The 20,288-nt window shown below is 47.1% G+C and overlaps 1 protein-coding gene and 1 long non-coding RNA gene across 5 annotated transcripts in view; one reads left to right on the forward strand and one right to left on the reverse strand.

Moving 5' to 3' along the window:
* CNKSR2 (connector enhancer of kinase suppressor of Ras 2) overlaps window positions 1-20,288 on the reverse strand; it is a 574,134-nt gene that overhangs the window by 91,801 nt on the left and 462,045 nt on the right. The window lies entirely within an intron of this gene.
* LOC131200296 (uncharacterized) overlaps window positions 1-20,288 on the forward strand; it is a 72,206-nt gene that overhangs the window by 41,354 nt on the left and 10,564 nt on the right. Inside the window, exon 2 of the long non-coding RNA XR_009155569.1 lies at window positions 13,960-14,227. This is a non-coding gene — a long non-coding RNA (uncharacterized LOC131200296). The remainder of the gene's footprint in view (window positions 1-13,959; window positions 14,228-20,288) is intronic.

Genomic DNA, 20,288 nt, shown 5'->3' on the forward strand with positions numbered 1-20,288 from the left:
TATTTCCGAAGGTCTATTCATAGGCAAAACAAAATGGAACAAAGCAAACTAAACAAAAAAAGTCAATCTGAATTTTAGATCTCACCCTTATGAACCTATTTCTTTAAATTTGATAGGCTTCATATCCAGTGAAGTGTACACTGTGCATTTATTTTCCTATCCATCCATCCATCCATCCATCCTGTAATGTTGCTAGGAGTTTTGCCAGTGATTACATTCCAAGAAGAGTAGAAAGAAATTTAAACAATACTTGAAAAGACAGTGTAACCCTCTTTTCCATAATCTGAGATTTCTAACATGATGTGATATACATAATTTTTATTATTGTTTTATAATAAATTAGTGGTCCAAAGAACCACTAAGGACAATATTATTAGTAAAGGTAATTTGTAATACTGTGCTTCCCCAAAAATAGGACATGTCCCAAAAATAAGGCCAAGCCTGATTTTTGGGGTGGGCGTAAATATACGCCCTCCCCTGAAAATAAGCCCTAGTGACAGGGTGGGCGTGGCCAGCAGAGGACCACTTCCCTGGTCATCTCAGGGCTTCTTGGCCCCTTAATCTGATCAGCTGAGCAGCTCAGACCTTCATTCACAGCTGATTCATGGGTGCCATTCAGGCCGCCGCCTCCAGCAAGTGCAGCTGCTTTTGAAGCCAATTGCAGCTGCAAAAGAAGCCGGAGGCCAAGCAATGCACCCCATATGCCTCACACCCTCCTTACCTAATGATGACAATCACAGCAGGCAGTTCGGGTCCACAGAACAGCTGCCTCATGGGTGCTGCTCTGACCGGCACCTCCAGCAAGCACAGCTGTTTTTACCATAGATTGCAGCCACTTCTGCAGCAGGAAGCCAAGCGATGCACTCCATGTGCCTCATGCCGGCCTTCCAAAAGGTACTTTAGCAGCAGCTATCCACATTTTTTTTACCCTTATTTCATCCTGACCGTAATGGGCCATGTGGGTTGGGACAAAATAAGGATTAAATTGTGGATAGCTGCTGCTATAATACCCTTCGGAAGGCTGGCACAAGGCACGAGTTTCCTGCTGCAGAAGTGGCTGAGCCTGAGGAGCTCTTTTGGGAGAGAAGGCAAAGAGAAAGCAATTGCTTGCACACTCTTGCCCCACTCCCACCTCTCCACCAGCTGACTCCTGGCAGCCCCAGATGCCAAAAGCCCGCACCCGCCCAGCTCCCTTTTCCACAGTGCCTGAATCTTTATCGAGGGTGGTGGCAGGTGGGGTGGGAGAGAAGTGAGATGCATGGAGTGAGACAGGGATCGCTCCTCTTGCTGTCTCTTCTCTCCCTCTCACCAGGTATGGCAGGGCTTCCTGCCCCTGCCCAAACTAGATGAAATTTGGGGGTGGCAGATGGGGAGGTGTGGAACTGGGGAGACATGAGATATGTCTTACCTGCGTTGTAGCTCCGTCGTGTGTCTCACTATTGTCTGCAGGCAAATAGGGTAAAAAACTCATGAGTTCAATCAAACTTCTCGAACTTGTGAGAAGTTTGGTTTTACCCCACAATGTGTTTGCCTGCAGACAATGGTGAAACATGCAACAGAACTGCAAGGCAGGTAAGACGTGTGTCTCTCGTCTCCCCAGCCCCTGGTGAGAGAGGGAGAAGAGACAGCAAGAGGACCGAACCCCGTCTTGCTCCACACATCTTGCTTCTCCCCCACCACACATGTTACCTCCTTCAATAAAGAGCTGGGTGCTGTGGAAAAGGGAACTGAGGATTTGACCAGAAGCGTCACGGCAAGACAGTTGGGGATGAGCGAGCTCCGCCGAGCTTCACGAATTCCCAGGCTGACAAACTGTTGTTGAGGGGTCTTCGGACCAGATCTGTCCTGTAGGGACAGAGAAGAAGGAGAGGCACCTCGGATGACCAAGAGGAACCGGCAAGTTCCTCAGAGGTCAGAGGAAACTTTTTGACTTGGTGGCAGGGGACGGTGGCCATAGCGGCCATAGTGCCCCATAAGCTGGGGCAACTGGACCAACATTTTGAGCAGGAGCAGTAATTTGGATGGAATATTGAAGCCGGATGAGTGAACACCAACTCACAAGAAAAGACTTTAATTTTAATTTGGAAAAAAATATCTTAGCGGTGGAATAGCAGCTAAATTGAGAGAGAAACGTAAACACAGCAAGAAATAAGAGAAATGGAACTATTTACCCTAAAACCCGAAAGGAACTTGGCTTTTTGAAATTGAATTGGAGATTCCCCAAGTAGAAATAAAAGAAAAAAACCCCCTCAAATAGAGCTTGAGAAGTTTGGAGATTTTCAGAACACTTTTGCAGATTATAAAAGAAAGCTGGGGGATTTAAAACTACAACTTGGTGAAATTTCTCTGACTTTCTTTTTCAACTGTTAGTTGGACTTAATACAAATTTGGACATAGATTTTAAACTGAATTTTTGGGAGAAGTAAAAAGAAAAAGAAAAACAAAGTACAGGCTTAAGACTTAAGGCATATGACTTTAAAGCGAGAAATAAAAGAAATAAAATAAAATAAAATAAAAATAAAAGAAATAAAAGAAATAATTACAAGACCTTATGGACAACTGAAACCAGAAGAATTAGGAGCTACACTGGAACTTACATAAGAAAATTGAGAAACCATGAAGCAAGAGAGTGTTTTGGAAGACAAAGAAAAAATACTGATTGTGAAACACTAAATGATTGTATGGGGGGAGATGAAGGGAAAAATAAGGAGGGGGAAAATAGAAAGGGTGCAAAGAGGCAAAAGGAGAAAGAAGGGGAAAGAAAAAGCACAAAAAATTTAGAAGATTACACTGGGATTGACAGTGATAAAAGAGGAATTCTTAAAAGGGGAATAATGAGAGTAACTGGAAAATATTGCAAATTAGGAGGGCAAACAAAAACAAGGAGGGAAGGAAGAGACAAGGAGAGAAAGAAGGAAAGAGAAATACAAAGTTAAATACAAAGTTAAAGGATCATACTGGGATTAACAGAGAAAAGATAAAAACGAGAAGAGGAGAAGAGGAGAGGAGATGGAAATACAGGAGAAGCAAAGAGAGTAGAGAATTTTAAGAGAAAAAAAGAAAAAAGGAGAAAGAAAAAAAGGAAAAGAAAAAATGATTGAAACATATATTGGTTGAAGCATTAATGAATTTTAAAGCATAAAAAAGAGTTGGCAATATATTAAGTGAGCTAAACATTAATAATGGAATTTGAAATCATAAAAAGTGTTTAAAGGTTATTATGGAATTTACTAAAAGTATTAGAAATGACATTATGAAGAAAAACTGAGTTTTCTCCTTTTTTCCTTTCCTTTCCTTTCCTTTCCTTTCCTTTCCTTTCCTTTCCTTTCCTGTCCTTTCCTTTCCTTTTTTTGATTATGGTTAATATTATATGAATTGTCATTGAATTGCAAATATATGATTTATCTTGATGTTTGATTAATAGAAGATATAAAAAGTATAAATATTAAATGGGAATAAAAGGTTTTAAAATAATGGGAGTAGAAATGGGGGAGAAGAGAAAAGGTTTGATAAAGAATCAAAATTCAGGGTGAAGGGTAAGATTAAATATACAAAGATAAATAAAAGAAGAAGAATAAAAATGAGAGAAAATATATCAATGAAAGCATGTAAGATGTGTTGGAAAATAACTAAACTTTGTATGAATATGAAACCTGGCCGATATTCTGTTCAGAAAAAAATGCATTGTATGTTGTTGTTTGTGTGTTAAAAAATAAAAATAAAAAACTTTACTAAAAAAAAGAAAAAAGAAAAGGGAACCGGGAACCGGATGGTCACAGGCTTTGGGCGTCTGGGGCTGCCGGGGATCAACCAGCGGAGAGGGTGGAAGTTTCCAGGTGATGGGGATGGATGGATGGATAGATGGATGAATGGGAGGCGGGCAAGTGTCAAGAATGCTGGGGAGATTCCCACCTTTGGTTGCTCCAGTGAACAGCTAATGAGCGGCTGTGTTGCGCTGCCACCGCAGCACAACACAGCAGCAACCATGAGGTGGTCAGGCTCGTCGCCTCCTGCACCCCCAAAATAATAAGACACCCCCACCGATAGTAAGGTCAAGCCCTTATTTTGGGGTTCAAAAAATATAAGACAGGGTCTTATATTCAGGGAAACACGGTAATATTTTAACTATAAGAGTAAAATACACATTTCATTATAAAAGCTAATTTCATTTCACAAATGGAGGAGGTGTTTGCCTTCTGTCGGGGTACCAGTGCTGTTTTCAGTGTTCCGGGTGGGGAAACCTTTATCTTCCAGGTGGATTGCTCTCCTTCTAATCCTGTTGTAACGGAAACCTGAACAACTGGGCAGGAATGCCGGTGCCGTGAGGGACCAGGAATACAGTGCACTGTCTCAGAGTGAGTATGCATTTAGCTTATGGATAACTTCTCTGGGGGTTCTGACTCCTTGAATGTCTGGTGCTGTGTGCAGGTTGAGGAGCGGTAGCTGTGGTTAGTACACAGGTCAAAACCGCTAATTTGAGCTTTTCTCTGGGGTTCTATATTTTGGGGGACTGGAGTGAAGAGAGGCTAAGTGTGTTGAATGTGTTCAAGGAGGGTGGCGTCGGCATTTGTGATTTGAACAATTGGAACAATATAAAAATAGAATACAGGATAAGCAATCATGGGGCTCCATAATGCAAAGTTAGCTGAGGATCCTAGGAATACTACTAGTAGTGAAATACCCTCCGTTCCCCCTCTTTCTCCCATGTGGGGGAAGTTATTACAATGGAGATAAATTTACAGGAGGAAACATATGGAAATTCCTTCAATGTCCCCTATACTACCTTGATGAAGGGAATATAGGTTCTGTTCTGTTTCCCTCCCCCAATACTCCCAACAAAAAGTCAGTCAAAGGCCTCCTTTTCTAACTTATTTACATATATAAATGTTCTGGCCACGTCTACCCACGGGCCTGCCAAGTCTCTGGAGATAACTAGGAAATTATAGATAAGGCCAGAATTACTCACGAATATATTCTTCCCTCCATTGATACAGTTTGCCCGTGCAAATTCACTGCTTTGTCCAAAACAAAAAACCAGGAAGTTCTGCCTCCTTTTTATAGTCTCTGCAGATGTCACTGCATGACTCATCATTGTTTGGCTTTGTCCCAACACTTCCTCCGCTGCGCGCGCCGGTCACGTCTGCACAGTCTTGCATCACTCCAAAACTGTTCTTGGGGCGTTGCCAAATCAGAAGAAGGCCCGGGAGAATCAGGCCTTGCCGGCCCCTCCTCCTCCCTTTGGGTGGGTGCCAGGGAGGGAGAGGGCCCAGGAGAAGCAGGCCTTGCCAGGTCTTCTCCCTCACTTTCTGAATCATCTGAGTCCAGGAGCCCGAGTCCAGGAACCTGGGTCACAACACTATCCCTCACTGCAGGGCTCTTCCCCCGGGGCTGACGATTGGGATGCGGTCGGGCTGGGTTCTGCTCATGGAAGGCCTGCACCAGGTCAGGGGCATGAACGTCGGAGGCATCTACCCAGGAGAAATCAGTCCCGTATCCCTTCCACGCGATCAAATATTGGAAACGACCCTTCAGTCAGCAGGAGTCTCGTACACTGTGGACTTCGTATTCCTCTGACCTGTCCTCGGAGACAGTGACGGGTACTGTTGGGCACCGAAGGGGACTCGGTGTGGCCTCAGGAACCAGAAGGGACTGGTAAAAGACAGGGTGGATCCGCATGGATCGTGGCAGGGTCAGTCGGTAGGCTACCAGGTTGATGACTGCCTCGACAGGGAACGGGCCGATGAATCGGTGGTCCAACTTCTTTACCGGTCGGTTGGACGGGAGGTGTTTGGTGGAGAGCCACACCCAGTCTCCGACCGCCAGCGGGGGCGTTGCCCGTCGGGAGTGGTTGGCGGACCATTTGTAGTCCTCCTTCGCCCGATCCAGCTGCTGATGTACCAACTGTTGGACCGCATGCAATTCCGTCAGGAAGGTCTGCGTTTCGGGAACAGGAGAGTCCGGTGGTGCCAGAGGGAAGAGCCACGGATGGTACCCCACATTGGCAAAGAACGGGGTCATCTGAGTAGAGGTGTGCTGAGAGTTGTTAAAAGCAAACTCCGCCAGGGACAGGTAATCGGCCCAGTTGTCCTGCTGCTGGTTGATGAAGCAACGGAGATACTGTTCCAGGATACCGGTGACCTTTTCTGTACCCCCGTCGGTCTCCGGATGGTGTGATGACAACAGACACACCTGCACCTCCAACGCGGGCATCAAGCACTTCCAGAAGCGAGCTGTGAACTGAACTCCGCAGTCCGAAACCACCCTGTCCGGTAGACCGTGGAGGCAGAAGATGTGCTGCAGGAAGAGACGGGCCGTTTTAATGGCTGTGGGCAGTCCACGGCATGGGATGAAGTGTGCCATCTTGGTGAGCATGTCCACCACCACCAGCACCGTGGTGAACCCAGAGGACGGTGGCAGGTCCGTCAGGAAGTCCATGGAGATTGCCCCCCAGGGTCTGTCGGGTGTCGGCAAGGGCTGGAGGAGCCTGGGAGGGCCCCCCATGGCGGCCTTGGCTTGCCGGCACGGTACACAGGATGTCACATAGGCATGTACATCGTGCTGCACTCGGGGCCACCAAAAGGTCTGTGTCACCAGGTGGAGGGTCTTGAAGAACCCAAAATGTCCTGCTGCAGGGTTGTCGTTGCATTGGGTCATGACGAGGGCTCGGAGTGGTCCTGTGGGCACGTATAATCGCCCACAAAACTTGAGTAAGTCCTCCTCCAAGGTCCAAGGAGACGCGGGGCCCACCTCCGCTCTCCTTTGCTGCGACCAGGCGTCCTGGTGCTGTGCCTCTCGCACCTGGGCCCGCAAGTCCACCGGTTCCCATTGTGTGGACAAGGCTTCTGCCATCAGCACCGTCTTTGGAGGAAGGGGGTCCTTGGTGCAGAGGTACTCCGGCTTGCAGGACAGGGCATCCGCCCTCCGGTTGTGACTGCTGGGAATGTAGGTCACGCGGAAGTTGAACCGGGCAAAAAACAACGACCACCGGCTCTGCCGCTGGTTCAACTTCCGAGCTGTGGTGAGGTGCTCGAGATTCCGATGGTCCGTTCGGACCTCCACCTGATGTTGGGCCCCCTCCAGATGGTGTCGCCAAGCCTCGAATGCAGCCTTGATAGCCAGCAACTCTTTTTCCCAGATGGTGTAGTTGCGCTCGGAAGGATTGAGTTTCCGGGAGTAGTAAGCGCAGGGAAAAAGTGTGCCGCCATTCGTCGGAGCCTGTAGCAGCACCGCTCCAAGAGCCACATTGGACGCGTCCATCTCCACCACAAATGGCCGGAGCGGGTCGGGATGCCTCAGGACAGGTTCCGTGACAAAGGCTTTCTTGAGGGCTGTGAATGCTTCTTGCTGCAGGGGACCCCATCGGAACACAAACTTCTTCCTGAGGAGCTGGGTAAGTGGAGCTGTCAGTGTGGTGAAGCCCGGAATGAAGGTCCGGTAGTAGTTGGCGAAGCCCAGCAGGCGCTGAACATCCTTCACCCGACGAGGGGCTTCCCAGCTACACAAAGCTTCTACTTTGCGTGCGTCCATGGCTATGCCTCGGGCGAGATGAGATGCCCGAGGAATTCTATGGAAGTCCGGAAGAAGACGCATTTCTCCAGCTTCGCATTGAGTTGTTGCTCCCGCAAGCATTGCAGAACCAGACCGACGTGTCGAAGGTGGCTTTCCCTGGACCAGGAGTAAATCAGGATGTCGTATAGGTAGATCACCATGAACTGATCCAACATGTCTCGGAACACGTCGTTCATGAAGTGCTGGAAAATGGCGGGAGCGTTGGTCAACCCGAATGGCATGACAGCGTATTCGTAGTGTCTGTATCGGGTGCCGAATGCCGTCTTCCATTCGTCTCCCTCTCGCATCCGCACCAGGTTGTAGGCCCCCCGGAGATCGAGCTTGGTGAAGATCGTGGCCTTCCGCAACCTCTCCAGCAGCTCCGGGATGAGCGGCAGGGGGTAGCGATTCCGCACTGTAATGGTGTTTAGCTAGTGGTAATCACAGCACAGGCAGAAGTCCCCTGTCTTCTTCTTCACGAAGAGGACCGGGGTCGAGAGAGGGGACTTTGAAGGCCGGATGAACCCTCGGGCCAGATTTTTGTCCAGGAAGTCCCTGAGGGCGGCCAACTCGGGCTCCGACATGGAATACAGGCATCCCACAGGCAGTGGTGCGTTGGGCAGAAGGTCCACAGGGCAATCGTAGGGCCGATGCGGGGGTAGTCGATCCGCCTCCTTCTCACTGAACACGTCGGCGAAGTCCGTCAGCTCAGGAGGCAAGGAGGGGTGGGGACGTTCTGGCCGGCACAGGTGTGGCAGATGTGGTCGACACACTGCAGACTCGGGAAAGAGATGGCATTCTGCGACCAGGCCACCTGAGGATTGTGGGTCCGAAACCAGGCCAACCCAAGGATCAAGGGAAAATGAAGGTCCGCCGTGACATAAAACTGGATCGCCTCCTCATGGTCCCCAATAGCCAGGCGCAAAGGCTGGGTGGCGAATTTAATAGGGCCGGACACCAGTTCTTGTCCATCAATTGTCTCTACCCGCATTGGACGGTCCACCGGAACCACGGGGACCGCAAACTGGGTCACAAAGGCCTGGTCCATAAAGTTTGTTGTGGCCCCTGAGTCCACCAGCGCATGAGCCTGGAGCCTGTCCGACTGCTTCCCCAACTATATCCATGTGTCCAGAATCAGATGCCGAGGGGGCCCAGAGTCTACTTCCGCAACGTCCAGTGGGGGCTTAGTACGTGCCCGACCTAGGGTTTCCCCGAGGTCGGGCCTGCTCCGTTTCCCGATTGGTCACGCTGTGATTCGGGGACCGGCATGCGTGCCCCACTTCGCTTTCTGGGGCAAGAAGCAGTGAAGTGGCCGGGCTCCCCACAGTACAGGCACAATCCCCCTTGGTGCCTCCGGTTCCGCTCCTGGGCTGTCAGGCGAGGTCTGGCCGCTCCCAACTCCATGGGCTCTTCCGCAGCGGTTACCAAACGTGGGGCGACCCGGGGTGCTGGTGGCGCAGGAAGCGGGGGTGCAGATGTCAACAGCGGGTGCCGGGAGGCGCGACGGGATGGTCGTCGTTGCAGACGGGCATCAAGGCAGAGACAAAGGGGCACCAAGTTGTCGAGGGTCCGCGGCGCTTCCACCCGGGCCAGCTCATCTTGCAGTTCCTCTGAGAGTCCCTCCTGGAACGCGTCCACCAGCGCTGCATCATTCCAGTCAGAGTCCTGGCACAAAAGACGAAATTCGGCAATGTACTCCTGCAGCGGGCGCTTCCCTTGACGGAGTTCCTTAAGGCACCTGGTTGCCGTCAGCGTCCGAATGGGGTCCTCGTACATGATGTGCAGGTGCTGCCAAAAACGCTGTTGGTCCACCAGCAGGGGGCTGTCCTGGAGCAAGAGGGGCGTGGCCCATCGGGCAGCCGAGCCGGAAGGAAGGTTAATCACGAAGGCCACCTTAGCCCGGTCGTCTGGGAAATCCTCTGGCTGCATAGTCATGTAGAGCTGGCACTGTCCCAAGAAGGTCGGGAACATCTCAGGCTGCCCAGAAAACTTATCCAGCACGGTTATCGGGCACTTGCGATGAGGAGGAGGAGTGGGAGGATGGGGCGGGGGGGCTGCAGGCACATTCCCGGCAGCAAGTTGGCCTATCAAGTGAGCCACTTGCTGCTGTAGCTATTGATTAGCCGCTTGTAGCTGCTGTACCTGCTGCTGTACCTGCTGCTGGTCCATCTTTGGTGGAAGATGGTTTAGTCCGGGTCTTGGACAAAATGTTCTGTTTCCCTCCACCAATACTCGCAACAAAGAGTCAGTCAAAGGCCTCCTTTTCTAATTTATTTACATAGATAAATGTTCTGGCCACGTCTACCCACGGGCCTGCCAAGTCTCTGGAGATAACTAGGAAATTATAGATAAGGCCAGAATTACTCACGAATATATTCTTCCCTCCATTGATACAGTTTGCCCGTGCAAATTCACTGCTTTGTCCAAGACAAAAAATCAGGAAGTTCCGCCTCCTTTTTATAGTCTCTGCAGATGTTGTTTGGCTTTGTCCCAACACTTTCTCTGCTGCACACGCCGGTCACGTCTGCACAGTCTTGCATCACTCCAAAACTGTTCTTGGGGCGTTGCCAAATCAGAAGAAGGCCCGGGAGAATCAGGCCTTGCCGGCCCCTCCTCCTCCCTTTGGGTGGGTGCCAGGGAGGGAGAGGACCCAGGAGAAGCAGGCCTTGCCAGGTCTTCTCCCTCACTTTCTGAATCATCCAAGTCCAGGAGTCCGAGTCCAGGAACCTGGGTCACAACAGGGTCCCTGCATGCGCTGCTCAGGGTAATAATTTAATAATCCTGTTTGAGGAGATGGAGCATCCTCAGGGCAGAGACAGGTAGATAAAACTGAGATTACTGTTAAGAAATAGTGATGTGTGACAGAAAATTAAGAAAACCTCTTGGCTTGAGCTTGGAGCTGTGGGAAATGGGCAGTGGTTAGGACCCGAAATCATATTTTTTATTAAAAACCATGTCCCAAGGTTTCCCACTGCTTGAAGAATAAGTGTTGTGTCCTCCTCGACTCCATCTGAACGATGGCTTAATTAGCCAGCTCTTATCAGCTCTGGCAGCAAAAGAATCAGTGTCTGCCAAGAGCCCTTGTTGGCTGCCAAGATGCTGGTGAGTCACAACCTTCAGCTCTAGTCAATCCGTGGATTTGCCTGATACAAAGAGACACACCAGCTCTTGCTGCCTTTTATATCCTGTGGGGTGTGGCTCCATGACTCAGCACTTCCTAGGCCTGCCCCTCCCCTGCTTCTGTTGTTCTCTTCTCTCCTGCCTACAAAACCTGGGATTGAGTCAAGCCTGATTGCTGTCAGCTGGATCTGCAGGCATGGCCTGGGCGGGGGGAAGAGTCAGGAGAAGGAGGCCTCGTTATCCTTTTCGCTTAGCCTGCTTCTGGCTCCTGGAACTGATCCAGGGAGGCCGGTTGTCACGTCCCACTCCTCTGACGGCCGGGTCTGGGAAGTCTTTATCAAGCGTGGCCACGAAGCCTCTGCAGCTTTGCCCAATTCCTGTCAGAGTTCTCAGGGCAGGCAGGAATCCAAGGTGTGACTTCAGCAACCAGATGAGACTTTGCCTGACTCAAGGAATGCCAAAAAGTTTAAGGGAAAATTTTTATAAGATGTTTTATAGATGGAACTTAGATCCCAAAAAATTATCATGTATGTATCCTAATATCCAAGCGAAATGTTGGAGGTGTGATTGTGATGATGCTACATATTTTCATATTTGGTGGACTTGCAAGAAAATTAAGGTCTTTTGGATAAGAATTTGGTGGATTATTCAAAATGTACTGAAGAAGAAGATAAAGTTCCTGCCACAATTTTTCCTTTTGGGAATTATAACGGATTGTACAGGGATTGAGACTAAATTGATTCTGAATTTAATAACAGCAGCAAGACTGTTGATTGGACAATACTGGAAGAAAGAAGAGATACCTACAATAGAAGAATGGATACTGAAAGTTATTAATTTGGCTGAGATGGCTAAAATCTCAGCTTTTTTAAAAGACAATACGCAGGAAAGATATTTAATTGAATGGAAAAAATGGATTGATTATCTACAAAATAGATATCAGATTAAGAAATATCAGATTGCCTTTGAATAATTAGAAAGTTATTTTATGTAATGGGGAGGGGGTTGGGAGATGAAAAGCTTTGGATGTGGTTACTTGGATTGGAAGGGAAAATTTTATTCTATGTTTGGTTTATGTATAACAATACCTTGTGATTGACCCGGGAAGCCGGGGAGGAGGGGAAGGGGTTTTGGGAGGGGGGAAAAAAGGGGGAAAATGTTTTTGTTTTTTAAAACTCTTTCAATTAAAAAAAAAAAAGGAATGCCAAAAAGCAGATCCTTTATATAGGCCATGGGGTGTGGCTCCATGACTCAGTACTTATCCAGGCCTGCCCCTCCCTTCCTTTTGCTGACATCGCCTCTCCATTCTCCAGAAGCGGGGATCTGTCCACTGTGTCTTTTTGTCCTCCTGCTCAGCTGCCGGCAATTCTAGCTCGTGGCTGGCTTCGTGCTTACACGCTGTAGGGAGGTTTGTTTGCTCAGTCTGTCCGGGCATGGCTGGGGGCTGGAGGCATGCCAGGCCATTCTTCTTCACTATCAGTCTCTGGCTCAGATAGCAAGAGATGGGAGGGGTTGGGAGATGAAAAGCTTTGGATGTGGTTATTTGGATTGAAGGAAAATTTTATTCTATGTTTGGTTTATGTATAACAATACCTTGTGATTGACCGGGAAGCCGGGGAGGAGGGGAAGGGGTTTTGGGAGGAGGGGAAGGGGTTTTGGGAGGAGGGGAAAAAAGGGGGAAAATGTTTTTGTTTTTTAAAACTCTTTCAATTAAAAAAAAAAAAGGAATGCCAAAAAGCAGATCCTTTATATAGGCCATGGGGTGTGGCTCCATGACTCAGTACTTATCCAGGCCTGCCCCTCCCTTCCTTTTGCTGACATCGCCTCTCCATTCTCCAGAAGCGGGGATCTGTCCACTGTGTCTTTTTGTCCTCCTGCTCAGCTGCCGGCAATTCTAGCTCGTGGCTGGCTTCGTGCTTACACGCTGTAGGGAGGTTTGTTTGCTCAGTCTGTCCGGGCATGGCTGGGGGCTGGAGGCATGCCAGGCCATTCTTCTTCACTATCAGTCTCTGGCTCAGATAGCAAGAGATGGGAGGGGGCCGGCTGAGGAGAGGAGGGTGGGCGAGGCACAACACCGGTGCTTCCAAGGTAAGTCCTGATGGCCCTTCCCCCTCACTGTCCAAATCACTTTCTGGCAGCAGGCCTGGCTCCAAGGAACTTTCGGGCATGGGGCCAGGTTCGGGGGTGGAAGCCAAAACAATAAGCTACAAGATGCCAAGAACTGAAACAAAATGAAAAGTTGAAGAGATAAAACCTCCCTAGGTTTTATTCCAGGTTGGGAAATATTGTTTATGTTATATATGTGTGACTGCATGTATGTGTAATAATTTCCTGACCTGACAGGAAGATGAGACCCTGCATAGTTTGATTTCAGGACGAATGTGAGTGTGTGTGAGAAGCCCTCACACAAGAGTGATAAAGTGATCCCGAAACTTGTGAATGCTTGTGTGCTGTTTCCTTCGGAGGGTGTCCTTTTGTATAGAGAGACAGTAAGTGGCAGGGGTTTCTTGTTAATGTTGTTGTTGTGAGGGTGATAGCAAGGGAGTGAGAGAGATTCTATAGTGATGGCGGAGAGAGAAATTGGGATATGTCCGTGAGTTAAAAATAATTATTTGTGATGTTGAATGATGAAAGGAGTAGTATCCTTCCTCCTTGTATACCCCCCTTCTTTTTGCTATAGAAGAAAGAAGTAGGAAAGGGGGGGGGTGCAGTTTGTTTTCACTTTTACACATTTTTTTCTATGCTGAGTCTGTCTGAGAGAGAAAGGCAGGGCAAATGCAAATTCCTGCAAATTTGCTTTTGACTGCATATGGCAGCTATTCAGATATGAGTCCTTCGGGAGAAGGGCGGTATAGAAATCTAATAAATAATAAAATAATAATAATAATATATTTTCAATCCTGCTCTGAACTATGGTTCTGATTTTTGAGGTGTTTAAAATCATCTTAGATAATAGAGACTTTATGTTAAAATTTGGGACGAATATATTTCAGAGCAGAGACCCAAAATATAACGTGACCAGACGTCCCGCTTTTGGCGGGACAGTCCCGCTTTTTAAGAATTTGTCCTGCGTCCCGCGTCATTTTAAAAAAGTCCCGATTTTCGGCGGCACTATAATTTTGGAGCAAGTGGGTGGAGCACTCTGTCCATACTCAGGGGCACTGCGCCGGGGTCAATGGGTGATTTCTTGATTGACTCTGGCTCAATGAGCCTCTTCGCCCTGCCTACTGCAATTCCTATTGGCTGAGGGCGATGCCTGTCTAATTCGAATCTTTTTCCCACCTTTCACAGCCTGTCAATCACTGCCGAGCACCCGATTGGCCGGCCGAGATATCAGCCGCCTCCCGGTGCTTGCCCGGTGATTCGCTGCGAGGCTCGCGGCTCCTCCCCGGGGGCGGAGGAGGCGGCGAGCAGGAAAGAGGCCGCTGGCCGTGCCTGACCCCAGCACTTCTACCCTCGCCTTCCTCGGGCCGCCTGGCTCAGCTCCTCGCACCTCCCCATGTCGGATACACGTGGCGGCAGTGACAGCTGTCCCGACGAGACTGGCGTCGAGAAACAGGTGAGGGCGGGGAGAGGCCGAAAAGCGCTGGTGGGGGAAAGTGTGCAGAACGTCTCCAGACAAAAACTATATCGCAAACATGGTTTCAAGTTCATACCAAATACAAAACAAAAGCCAAGATGAATGAATATGAAACATTTCCCCCCCTTAAATGAAGATGATATCCACATATTGCTACTTTTTAGTAGACTGACTGTATCCATCTATATTGTAATGTCCCAGGTTTTCAGGCCTCTGATATAGTCCTTCCATCTTTAGAGGAACATCATTTCAAGTACCATAGTTGTTCAGGAAAATATTCAGCCCATATAGATACTATTTGCCAAAGTATACTACAAACAGATACATTGTTTTTAGGTGCATAGGGAATAAATTAAAATACTGGAAACTGCTTTCAGGGAAGGCATTTATTTGCTGCATCTAGTTCTGTATTGTCTACATACTGATTGTAAGAGCTCCTCACTGTTTCAGAGATGGTCCTATTAAAATTGAATTGCATATTTGAATGTGCTACTCATTAAAATTGGAATTGTTATCATACCAGATTTTCATGCATTATTCTGTTTGTGAATTAAAAAAGAGGAAAAACCATTTTTGTTTGTCACTTGCAAATGTTTATAATATATGTAAGTATAACTTTTTCTACTATGTACCTTAAAAATGTATTTATTCCTGATATAGTGGTGGAATGTATTTCAGAATTGCAGGATTAATGTTAGGCACACGGAACCAAGAATGACACACACAAGGAGTTACTCCAGAGTACAGTAATTTCTTCATTATGGAGCCCTGGTAGCACAGTGGTTAGAATGCAGTATTGTAGGCTACCCATAGCCAAGGGTTCAATTCTGACTGGCTCAAGATTGACTCAGCCTTCCCTCCTTCCGAGGTCAGTAAGATAAAGATCCAGATTGTTGGGGGCAAAGAGCCCCTCCCTGCTGCAACTCCCAGACTACATTTCATCACAGATACTACTTTTAAGATTATGCCTGTTGTATATACTTAAGCCTAAACTAGGGGCTGTGGCTCGTCTCAGGCGAGACTGAGACTGATCAAAAGTGCGAGAACCTGTCAGAAATCACTTTTTTCAGTCCTCTGGCTGAAAAAAGTGATTTCTGACAGGTTCTCACACTTTTGACTAATCCTCACACTTATGACCAGTCATCATTTATGCCTGTTTCAGCATTTTGTGCATAGGGACTACTCAGAGGGCTGAAAAAGTTATTTTTGACCTGTCCTCACACTTTTGACTGGTCCTTACACCTACAACAACATTTTACATTTTGCACCCTATCTTGTAACCATGGTGAAGAGAAGCAGTTGTGAAATGAGTGATATGGTTGTTAAAAATGCTTCAATGGGCACAAATGTGAGGATGGTCATAAGTGCGAGGACCGGTCAAAAATTACTTTTTTTAGCCCTCTGAGTAGTTTCTATGCCCATAGCCAGGGCCACCCAGTCACATGAGCAGCTAGCCACGCCCACCCAGTCACATGAGCAGCTAGCCATGCCCACCCAGTCACATGACCACCAAGCCACACCCCAAAATAAGCCACGCCCACAGAACCGGTACTAAAAAAAATTAGACACCCCCCCCCCCCCGGTCAATGCTGTCCCACTTTACCAATGTTAAAATCTGGTCACTATACCAAAATACCTCATGTAGGTGATTTCTTTTTAATTTTGGGGGGGTGTTCTTTTTATCACCCTCTTCTTTTATGTTTTTATGTCTGTGCATTTTGAATGCTAAAGGGTTGAGGAGATTTCTAGGATAGTCTGGATGTACAAGGGGATGGATTTTGAGGGTCTTAACCCATATTCCTCAAAAATGCTAGCTCCTACCCTAATGGATGTTCCCTTGAGGAGAACTTACTTTGTTTTGTGGATGGAAAGAGAAAGTAGTGGAAGGTAGGGATGGATGTTTGGTTTGGCTAGCTAGGAAGCTACCTGTGATTAGTCTGTACAGACTTGTAAAGTATATGCCTTAAAACAAGCTTCGCATTTCTTTGAAGCTTGAGGCAGTAGTGTAGCTGGCTTGTGATAGATATGTGACAACCCTCAAAAGTTAGGTATTTATTGATGATACGTAAGTACAGTAATAAGGAAAAAAAGGGGGGGTTAAATTCCTGTATGAGGAATTGCTGAAAGAAGAGTCATAGGAAGGAAAGTGATATGGATATACTAGAGGTGTTAAAGAAGGCTATGATATGGGCTCCGGTGTTGAGCCTGCCTAATTTGAAAAAAAAGTATTTTCACTTGTTTTTAGCAATGGAGGATGGTATTGTGAAGAGAGTGTTGGCCCAGATATGGGCTGGGAAAAAGAAATCTGTAGCGTTTTTGTCTAAATGGATGGTGAGAGGTTGGCCTTTGTGTATACAGGCGGTAGCTGCTATTGCTATATTAATTGAAGAAATTAGGAAATTAACTTTTGGAGGGGCATTGGAAGTGAGTAGTCCATATCAGGTGCAGACGATCTTGATGCAGAAAGTCCAAAGGTGGCTTACCAATGCTAGGCTTTTGAAATATCAGATTATTGTATTGTCTCAAGAGAACGTGGTTCTCTCGACTGATAAGAATTGAAATCCAGCAGAATTCCTGACACGGGAGAGGAAAGAATGGGACAATGTGGAACACAATTGTGTGGAAGCAATTGATTTACAAGCAAAAGTCCGAGAGGATTTGGAAGATAGACCTATAGAGGGTGGTATCAATGTATTCATTGATTGGTCTTCCTGGGTGGAGAAGGGGAAGAGATTAAACCAGTGGTGGGATTCAGCCAATTTGCACCACTTTGGGAGAACCGGTTGTTAACTTTCTGAGCAGTTTGGCAAACTGGTTGTTGGAAGAAATCATTAGGGTAGAGAACAGGTTGTTAAATTACTTGAATCCCACCACTGGATTAAACGGATATGCAGTGGGTGAATGGAGACACCACTGAAGTACTGGAAGCAGAATGGTTGCCATCTGATTGGTTGGCACAAATATGTGAAATGATTGTTTTATTGTAAGAGTGAAAGTTGTTAACAAGTGAAGTGGTTAATATTCATACTGATTAAAAGTATGTGTATGGAATATTACACACCTTTGGAAAATCTGGGTAAAACTAAAGCAAGTGAATTTTATAATAGCTTTATTAAAGGTGGCCAAAGGCCCAGAATGGCTGGCTATAATGCACATTGAGGCACATAAGAAGGGGACTTCTAGATTAATAAAGAAACATAATTGACTGAGTGAACCTAATTGGGAACAAAAGTGTTATTAATTTTGTTAAAAGGAAATACATTTGTAAAGGCATGCATACGATAAGCAAGTGGGAGAACTTGTATACATCGTGTATTAATAAATGAATAATAATAAAAATTAAAAATATGTGTAAACAAGTAACTGAGGGTTAGAGATTGGGCCATGTGGCCAATTCAAAGAATTCAAGTGAATTACACTGATATGCCAGCTGTAGGAGCACTGATATATTTGCTGGTACTAATGGACTGTTTAACTGGATGAGTGGAAGTATGTCTATTACAAGGGAAAATTGCAAGTGCGTGCTGAGGATTTTGGACAATATCTGCACGATAAAATCGCTCAGATTCGGGATGGTCTGTACTCTGACTGGGTGGATTCGGATGGGATGACGGAGATAGGTCTTGAGGATGTTATCTGGGAAGAGTTCGATACTGTTATGTCTGAACACATGAACAGGATACTGGAGAGGCTGAATGTGACCTCATGTTTATTGGACCCGTGTCCCTCCTGGCTGGTATCAACCACCCGGGAGGTTACACGAGGCTGGCTTCAGGGAATTGTCAACGCTTCCTTGACAGAGGGTGTCTTCCCTGCTGCCTTGAAAGAGGCTGTAGTGAGGCCTCTCGTCAAGAAGCCCTCCCTGGATCCAGCTGTTCTAGCGAACTATCGCTTTGTGGCGAAGGTTGACAACTCCCACAGTACCTGGATGAAACTGCCTATCTTGACCAGTCTCAGTCTGGCTTCCGGCCTGGGTACAGCACGGAGACGGCATTGGTCGTGTTGATTGATTATCTCTGGAGGGCTCGGGACAGGGGTTGTTCCTCTGTCCTGGTCCTATTAGATCTTTCAGTGGCCTTCAATACCATCGACCATGGTATTTTACTTCGCTGGTTGGAGGGGTTAGGAGTGGGGGGCACCGTTTTGCGATGGTTCTCCTCCTATCTTTCTGACTGGTCGCAGACAGTGTTGGCAGGAGGGCAGAGATCGGCCGCGAGGCACCTCATATGTGGGATGCCACAGGGGTCGGTTCTCTCGCCTCTTCTGTTCAACATCTATGTGAAGCTGCTAGGTGAGATCATCCGTGGTTTTGGGGTGCGATGCTATCTGTACGCTGACGATACTCAGCTGTACATTTCCACCCCAAACCATCCCAACGTTGAAGTGATGTCCCGGTGTCTGGAGGCCGTGCGGGTCTGGATGGGGAGAAACAAGCTTCGACTCAACCCTTCCAAGACTGAGTAGCTGTGGATGCTGGCGTCCTAGTATAACCAGCTGACGCCATTGCTGGCTGTTGGGGGCGAGTCATTGGCACCCACGGAGAGGGCTTGCAATCTAGGCGTCCTCCTGGATACACGGCTGTCTTTAGAAGAGCATATGATGGCTGTTGCCAGGGGGGCTTTTTATCAGGTTCACCTGATACGTCAGTTGCGTCCCTTTCTGGACCGGGATTCCCTATGCATGGTCACTCATGCTCTCGTCACTTCCCGCCTGGACTACTGTAATGCTCTCTACATGGGGCTCCCTTTGAAAAGTACCTGGAGGCTCCAACTGGTTCAGAATGCGGCCGCGCGGGTAATAGTGGGAGCAACTCGAGGCTCCCATTTAACACCTATCCTGCGCGAGCTGCACTGGCTTCTGGTGGTCTTCCGGGTGCAATTTAAGATGTTGGTTATCATCTTTAAAGTGCTCCATGGCATAGGACCGGGTTATTTACGAGACCGCCTGCTGCTACCAATAGTCTCTCATCGACCAGTGCGCTCCGATAAAGGGGTTTCCTCAGGGTGCCGTCGGTCAAACAATGTAGACTGGCGACCCCCAGGGGGAGAGCCTTCTCTGTGGGGGCTCCTGCCCTCTGGAATGAACTGCCTCCGAGGATACGTCAACTTCCTGATCTCTAAGCAGTTCATTCTTTTGTGCAGAGGGAGAGACTACAGTCTCTGATATAATGTTTTGTAGGGGTGCCAGTTCCTGGGAATTCTTATTTGAGGAAGCAAAGATCACCATAGGACCTAATAATTATAATGTATCACAAGTAATTACAATGTTTGGAAGTCCACCAAAGTATAATAAATGGACTAACAAGAAAAATTTGGTAATTGCAATAAAAAACATATTGCCAGCTTATGATTGCGTGCTTCACAACCAGCTAGAAAGGGGACATGAAAAAGTGGTATATGTAGCTGTATCTACTGAGTATGAGTTTATTTGTTCTGAAATGGAGGAAGTAGAGGATAGGTTGGGTTTTTTTTTTTGGTGGTTTATATGCTTATGCATACATACCTGCTAATGCAATAGGTGGTCCATGTACTATTGGACATCTGGCTACCTTTATGGCAGTTGCACATTTCAAAGATATTAAGCAGGATAAAAATCAATGGGGAAGCCAGATTCACTTAACAAGCGAATTACTAACTTATCAACTGCAGTGATTCACTTAACAATTGTGGCAAGAAAGGTTGTAAAATGGGGCAACACTCACTTAACAAATGTCTCTCTTAACAAAACCGTTGGGCTCAATTGTGGTCGTAATTCAAGGATTGCCTGTGTGTGTATCAGATGTTGGGAGACAATGAGATAATATGGGAGTTTAAATTGTGACATCACTATGCACTATTTTCTATCATCAGAGCTAGCTGTGGATGCTTATTGAATTTTGCTACTCGTGAATATATCAGGATTGTTTTTTTGTTTTTTTTTCATAAAAAAGTTTTATTTTTACAATCATATCAAACAGCTCATCCAATGTACAGTTATATACAATTAGTCGGGCTTGCCCAGTCACCACCCCCCTTTTTAACACTCTTCCCGCTTCTACCTT

This window comes from Ahaetulla prasina, chromosome 5 (assembly GCF_028640845.1).
Source record: "Ahaetulla prasina isolate Xishuangbanna chromosome 5, ASM2864084v1, whole genome shotgun sequence".
Classification (NCBI taxonomy): Eukaryota; Metazoa; Chordata; class Lepidosauria; order Squamata; family Colubridae; genus Ahaetulla; species Ahaetulla prasina.